Below are 7,586 nucleotides of genomic sequence, written 5' to 3' on the forward strand. Positions count from 1 at the left end.
TTAACGCCTAGTTAACTTAAACGATTTTCAAAAACAAATATTAAGTAACCGAGACATTAAGAGATTCCCCATTCTTAACGCCCAGTTAACTTAAACGATTTTTCTTTAAAACAAAATATTAAGTAACCGAGACATTAAGAGATTCCCCATTCTTAACGCCCAGTTAACTTAAACGATTTTTCTTTAAAACAAAATATTAAGTAACCGAGACATTAAGAGATTCCCCCTCCTTAACGTCCAGTTAACTTAAACGGTTTTCAAAACAAAATGTTAAGTAACCGAGACATTAAGAGATTCCCCCTCCTTAACGTCCAGTTAACTTAAACGGTTTTCAAAACAAAATGTTAAGTAACCGAGACATTAAGAGATTCCCCATTCTTAACGCCCAGTTAACTTAAACGATTTTCAAAAACAAATATTAAGTAACCGAGACATTAAGAGATTCCCCATTCTTAACGCCCAGTTAACTTAAACGATTTTCAAAAACAAATATTAAGTAACCGAGACATTAAGAGATTCCCCATTCTTAACGCCCAGTTAACTTAAACGATTTTCAAAAACAAATATTAAGTAACCGAGACATTAAGAGATTCCCCATTCTTAACGCCCAGTTAACTTAAACGATTTTCAAAAACAAATATTAAGTAACCGAGACATTAAGAGATTCCCCATTCTTAACGCCCAGTTAACTTAAACGATTTTCAAAAACAAATATTAAGTAACCGAGACATTAAGAGATTCCCCCTCCTTAACGTCCAGTTAACTTAAACGGTTTTCAAAACAAAATGTTAAGTAACCGAGACATTAAGAGATTCCCCATTCTTAACGCCCAGTTAACTTAAACGATTTTTCACAAACAAACACACATTAAGTAAACAAGACATTAAGAGATTCCCCATTCTTAATACTCATTTAACTTAATGGTTTTCAAATTCTACACAAAACAAACTCAAACAAATTCTCACATTCAATTCATAATTCACACCAAAACACATCAATCAACAAACATCAAGTATGAACATGCCAAATACGATGAACACAAATCAACATAATAAATTTCATTTATTCAAAATCTTACATACGTGAGGTAAATTCATTTTTCCCAAAACAATACTCCAATCCTAACACAATTCGTTTTCACACAACCACAGGTAAGGCCCTAGATGCAAACTAAAAGTTTGGAAGGAGCCCTTACCTTCGCGTTAGCTCTAAGGTGCGTTTCCGGTACCGCGAGCAAATCCGGTAAAAATCTCCGCTCGCAACGTCGCCTCCAAATTGGTCCCCTAGCACCGTAGCGTGGTAGTGAGCAACTTTCCCTTCTATCTCTTCGCGAAATGAAGCTTGGATCTAGAAGAAACGAAGGGGTTTGTGTTTGAATCTCAAATACCGTTTTTCTTCGTTTTCGAATCAAAGAGGAAGAGTGGAGTTGCGAAATCCTTGTTCTAACACTCACCCAACCTTGGGTTACTAGTCTTGAAGAAAGAAAGCAACGAAAGACGAAAATGGAGGAGAAGGGAAAATGGGGGGTCACGCGTAGGGAGGAAGAAGATGGAAATTCTGAATTTTCTTTCCTTCCTTTTTCCTTTCTTTGTTTTTCCTTCCTTTCTATTTCCTTCTTTCCTTTATATAACCTTTTCTTTTCCTTTTCCTTCCTTCTAGTTTTCCTTTCTTTTTCCCTCCAAACAAACATATAAAAATATAATAAATATAACTTAACAAATATCTCAAAATATCTAGATATTTGTTAAATCACCTTTTTACCCGTAACGCATTAAATTCTCCGAAAAGGATTTACCGCACTTAATTTAAATTTATTTATCGACGAGTAATTCTCAACGGGGTCAAAATAACTTTTTGATCCTATACACACCATAATATTATTAATTTTGGCTAAAGAGCCTCCGGGCCAAAATCCAAAACACATAAAATACATAAAGTGTACTTTAAAATTATGGGTCTTACACTTGGGTTTACAACATTCTTGATTTTACACAATTTTACATAAAGTGTACTTTATTTATATGTTCTTGTTATTGGGCAATAATCTGAACGTTTTTATATAACCTGTTGGATAAGATAATGTTGTGTTTTTTTGGGTAAGGTTTCTTATCAATTGGGTCATTTGATTTGTTGGTCCGTGTATATTTTTGTATCTCTTGATGTATTAACATTTGGTATTCTTCACTGCTTACTATTCTTCACTGCTTACTATTCTTCACTGCTTACTATTCTTCCCTCCCTGTCCTTTCTTAGTCCTATTTTATGTAGCCTTTAATCCTGTCTTTCCAAGAACCATTAATGTACAAGAGAAATCAAGTGGTTCTTGACCCACTGATTCAAGTTGCTCGGCCATTGCACTAGCACGATCAAAGCTAAAAGCGCCAACACGGCTGCGATTCCTCCCTCTGAGTTGTTCAGCAACAAGTTCACACTAATCATTTGAAGTTTGCCCAAGCCTATTAGCTAGCCGCAAAAACTTCACACTAATCATTTGAAGTTTCTATCGAGTCTCGTCATACTCCTCAGCCTCCCCAGATGAGGACTCATCCAATTTTTGGGACTGCAAATTAGATACACTATTATTGACCCGCGGCTGCTGCACTACCGGTGGAGCAGGTTTCAATAATGGAGCTGCAGGTCCAAGGCCAGCAGGAGGAACAAGAGTGGTGGTAGTGGCAACAGATTTTCCAGATGAAGAAACAGCCTCGGTATCCGTTTTTTTAGAAATGTGAGTGGTTTCTTTCTCTTTCGCATTTTTCTCTGGTATCTTTTTTAGCTCCCCAACAACGGAAAAGTTTTCATAATTTCCTAGATTTTCTTCATTAGAAATCTTAGACCGGTAAACCTCTGTACTACCTTCTTCCGAATCAACAGCAGTAGCCTGAACAGTCGGCATCTCAGTAGCAAGAGAATTTTTTGATAAGGATGAGCTTCCAGCAGTTTCAATCTCTTTACTTTCATCCACAATTCGAGAAGACTCTCCGGTTTCACCAATTGTTTCCAGATGTTCTGAATTTAATCCAGCGTCATTATTCTCAGTTTCATGATCTTTACTATATTCTTTACATTCAATCCTCTGACTATCAGATATTCCCACTCCTTTGCTATTTGTATCCTCCTGGTTTATATCAGTGCCAACGGTCTGATTCTCCATTTCTATAAGTATTTCACAATGAGGTTCAAAATTCCTGTGAACTGAATGTCTGCATGTTTTTTCACATGTATCATCTTGAATTTCACTATAAGGGTCATCTGAAGCATTATACTGTTCCTCTATTTTTTCATCTTTAAGACCAGGATCCAAGCCAACCTTTTTCAAATCCCCAGCATCAATACCCTGGTTTTGCATCTCGTTGTTGAATTTAGATTCTGTATGAAACTCATCAACAACGCAATCCACCTTGTCAGTGCTTCCATTTTCCAATATCATACCACCATTTTCTCTAGGAGTAAAATATTCATGATCTTCATTTTCAGCCTTCTCACTTGATACTCCACCTGAGGTCCCTCCGGTATCAAATCCATCTACTACACAAGAGATTTCAAGCAGCCTCTGACATTTGGCTACTTTAATCATTTGGCTTGCCATTGGTCCTGTCTGTTGCAGTCGGTGTCTCTACTTCTGGTCATATGCTTCAACCTCGTAGGAGCAAAACCTGAGTTATCTGAAGCAGATATGGTGGTGTTTTTTGGTAATTTCACCTACCGACTTGTTGGTATATTGTATGATGAAGCCAGGGACTTTGTTTCTCAAAGATGTTTTGATTGGCTTAGAGAAAAAGAGCAGCTCAGGGTGGAGATGATAGCTGGAACAGTTTTCCAGGGAATGCGGGAGGCAATAGTCAAATTTCATCCAACTTATAATTTTGAGAGGGCACCAACCAGTTTAGGAGATAAATAGATGGCATGTCAAGCAGTATCAAAAAATTCAGACCGATTTTTCATAAGATAAACCCAACAATAACGAGTGTAATCATCAATAAACGAAACATAATATCTAGATCCACCTTTGGTGAGCACCGGTGATGGACCCCAAACATCAGAGTGAACTAAATCAAAAGGCGCATATGAAACGGAAACACTTTTACTAAACGGTAAAGCTGGAAATTTAGCAAGTTTACAACCACAACAATCTGAGATATCTCTCAGCTCCTCCATCTGTTTTTGTTGCTCCTGTTCAAAAAAAAACATCTCAAGGGAGAGTTGGGCTTGGTAATGATGAATGTGCATTCTGCAAAGAAAAAGGTCATTGGAAAGCACGTTGTCCGAAATTGGGGAGAGCACATAAGAAGAATTTCAGGGGGCCATCGTCCAATGTTGTTGCTTCTGCTCCTCCTACCGTTGACTCTAGTTCTGGTTCTGTATACTCATCTGAGAGTGCTTCCCAAATATCTGATATTGCAGAACAACTTCAAAGACTTCTTGCCACTCAATCACATGCCATGTCTGCCACCTCTTCTAAAGGTTTGAACTCCTCTGGTATGTCAGGTATATCTCCTTCCATATGGATTCTTGATTCTGGAGCATCTCATCATATGATGTGTTTTTCTTGGTTATGGGGATGGTCAAAAGGGTTATCGTTGTTATGATCCTCATGCAAGAAAACTTTATGTATCTCGTAATGTTGTTTTTCTTGAGCACATTCCTTTTTACTCTGTTTCCTCTGATTCGCAGATTACTAAGAGTTCTGAACTAACCCATATTGATCCGTTTGGTCCTAATGATAGCGCTTCTAGTGATTGTACTATTGAGAATTGCAGGACAAATACTACTACTCCACATGATGACATCCCTCTTGTCCCCCCGGCTGTCCAACCACCTCCTGCGATTGTTGATCCTCCTCGTTACCCTTCTCGTCAACGTAAGTCTACTCAGTTACCTGATTTTGTCTATTCAACTTACTCAGCTTCGTTTGCTTCTTTCTTAACCTCTATTCACAGTTTGTCTGAGCCCTCTTCCTATAAAGAGGCTGTTCTTGATCCTCTTTGGCAGCAGGCTATGGCAGAAGAACTATCTGCATTGCACAAAACCAACACTTGGGAATTAGTACCTCTTCCTCCTGGAAAACGTGCTATTGGGTCTCGTTGGGTATACAAGATCAAAACTAAGTCTGATGGGTCAGTTGAGCGCTACAAAGCACGTCTTGTTGCTAAGGGTTTCTCTCAACAATATGGTATGGATTATGAAGAAACTTTTGCTCCTGTAGCCAAGATGACCACTATTCGTACTCTTATTGCAGTTGCATCTATTCGTCAATGGCATATTTCCCAAATGGATGTCAAAAATGCCTTTTTAAATGGTGAGCTTCATGAAGAAGTCTATATGGTCCCTCCACAAGGAGTTTCTCATGATCCAGGGGAAGTATGTAAGTTAAAAAAGGCTCTATATGGTCTTAAACAAGCTCCTCGAGCTTGGTTTGAGAAATTCTCTACTGTGATCACTTCTCTTGGTTTTCGCTCTAGTGAACATGATTCTGCATTGTTTATAAGGTCCACCACTCATGGTCGCATTATACTTTCTCTATATGTTGATGATATGATTATTACAGGTGATGATGTTAGTGGAATTAATGAGTTGAAATTGCAGTTAGCCAAACAGTTTGAGATGAAGGACTTGGGAACTCTTCGCTATTTCTTGGGGATTGAAGTTGCCTACTCTCCTAGAGGCTACCTTCTTTCTCAATCCAAGTACATTGCCAACATTCTTGATCAGGCTCGTCTTTCTGATACTAGAGCAGCAGATACTCCTCTTGAGTTGAATGTAAAATATGCTCCCTCGGATGGTGTTCCTTTACCAGATTCCACTTTGTATCGTACTTTGGTTGGCAGCTTAGTGTATCTTACGATTACCAGACCTGACATTGCTTATGCTGTTCATGTTGTTAGTCAGTTTGTTGTCTCCCCCACTACAGTACATTGGGCAGCAGTTCTTCGGATTCTTCGTTATCTTCGAGGAACTCAATTTCAAAGTCTTCTCTTTCCATCGTCATCCTCATTGAAGTTACGAGCTTATTCTGATGCTGATTGGGCTGGTGATACCACTGATCGTAAATCCACCACAGGGTTTTGTATCTTTCTTGGAGACTCTCTTATTTCTTGGAAGAGTAAGAAACAAGACATTGTCTCTCGCTCTTCTACAGAAGCTGAATATCGTGCTATGGCATCCACTACCGCTGAAATAATTTGGTTGCGTTGGCTTTTGTCTGATATGGGTATCTCTCTTGCTGAGCCAACTCCGATGCACTGTGATAACAAGAGTGCTATTCAAATTGCTCACAACTCGGTCTTTCATGAACGCACCAAACACATTGAGATTGATTGTCATTTTACTCGTCATCATCTTCAGCATGGAACTATTACTCTACCATTTGTCCCTTCTTCTTTACAGATTGCTGATTTGTTCACAAAGATGCATTCCATTAAACGTTTCCGTTTTTTAGTTGACAAACTCTCGATGCTCCATGTTAATGCATCGTGAGTTTGAGGGGAGATATTAGATAATATTATTATATATTAGTAGTAAGGGTATTTTAGATATTTTCTATTTTCCTCTATATATACTCATTGTAACCCTATTAACTTCAGTTTTGGTTTATTATATGATATGAAACCCTAGAGTGGTTGTTTTCTCTTCTTCCTCTTTCTTCCTCTTTTGGTGGTTGTCTTTCCTATCAAAATAGTCTCTCTCGTAGATCCCAAAATCAACCAGGCTCTGATACCATGTTAACAATGAAAAGAGGAAGAAAGAGGAAGAAGAGAAAACAACCACTCTAGGGTTTCATATCATATAATAAACCAAAACTGAAGTTAATAGGGTTACAATGAGTATATATAGAGGAAAATAGAAAATATCTAAAATACCCTTACTACTAATATATAATAATATTGTCTAACCCTTATTACTAATATATAATAATATTATCTAATACCCATTTGTTACATGGTGATTTCAATTTTGTTCGTCACTTTCTACTGGATTAAAAATTAGCAATTCAATGAAAATGCAGTTTCAATTTTGTCTTCTCAATATGGATTTAACAGTTTGTTTTTTCGTCACAACGACTAGTTTTGTGTGTAAGAAAATTAACAGTGGTGTAACTTGTATACATTCTTTCAGGATATGATTTTGGTGAGGAAAAGCGAATTCCTGACTGGTGTGATAGAATAATTTATCGTGATACCCGGGCAGCTGCCGTGTCCTCAATTTTACAGTATGTTTCATGACTGGTGTCAAAATTGTTTTGTATTTTTATTTTCGTATTGGCTACAATTTGTTCTCGTTGAAACCATTTAACAGGTATGATGCTTGTATGGATGTGACTGGTAATGATCACAAACCTGTTCTATGTGAGAATTTCTCATGCTAATAGATCAATTAGGAGAAAAGAATTTGGGGACATTGTATGACATCAGATATTTGCTCGAAAAGTCATGTTATGATCCAGAATACAAGATCAATTCGGAGGGCCAGTCTATTGTCAAGACTCATGGAGAAGCACCGGATTATATCCTAAGAGCTGCATTTTGGCTTTCCTAGCTGGCTCGAGGTACTGTATTTTTTACTTTTGTGGGTTAGCTATTGGAAGA

The 7,586-nt window shown here is 37.7% G+C and overlaps 1 pseudogene; it reads right to left on the minus strand.

The window, feature by feature from the left end:
• Window positions 1–2,431: 2,431 nt before the first annotated feature.
• LOC113787673 (uncharacterized) lies at window positions 2,432–3,589 on the minus strand (annotated as a pseudogene).
• Window positions 3,590–7,586: the final 3,997 nt, after the last annotated feature.

Source organism: Cicer arietinum, chromosome 7, assembly GCF_000331145.2.
Source record: "Cicer arietinum cultivar CDC Frontier isolate Library 1 chromosome 7, Cicar.CDCFrontier_v2.0, whole genome shotgun sequence".
In the NCBI taxonomy this organism is placed as follows: Eukaryota; Viridiplantae; Streptophyta; class Magnoliopsida; order Fabales; family Fabaceae; genus Cicer; species Cicer arietinum.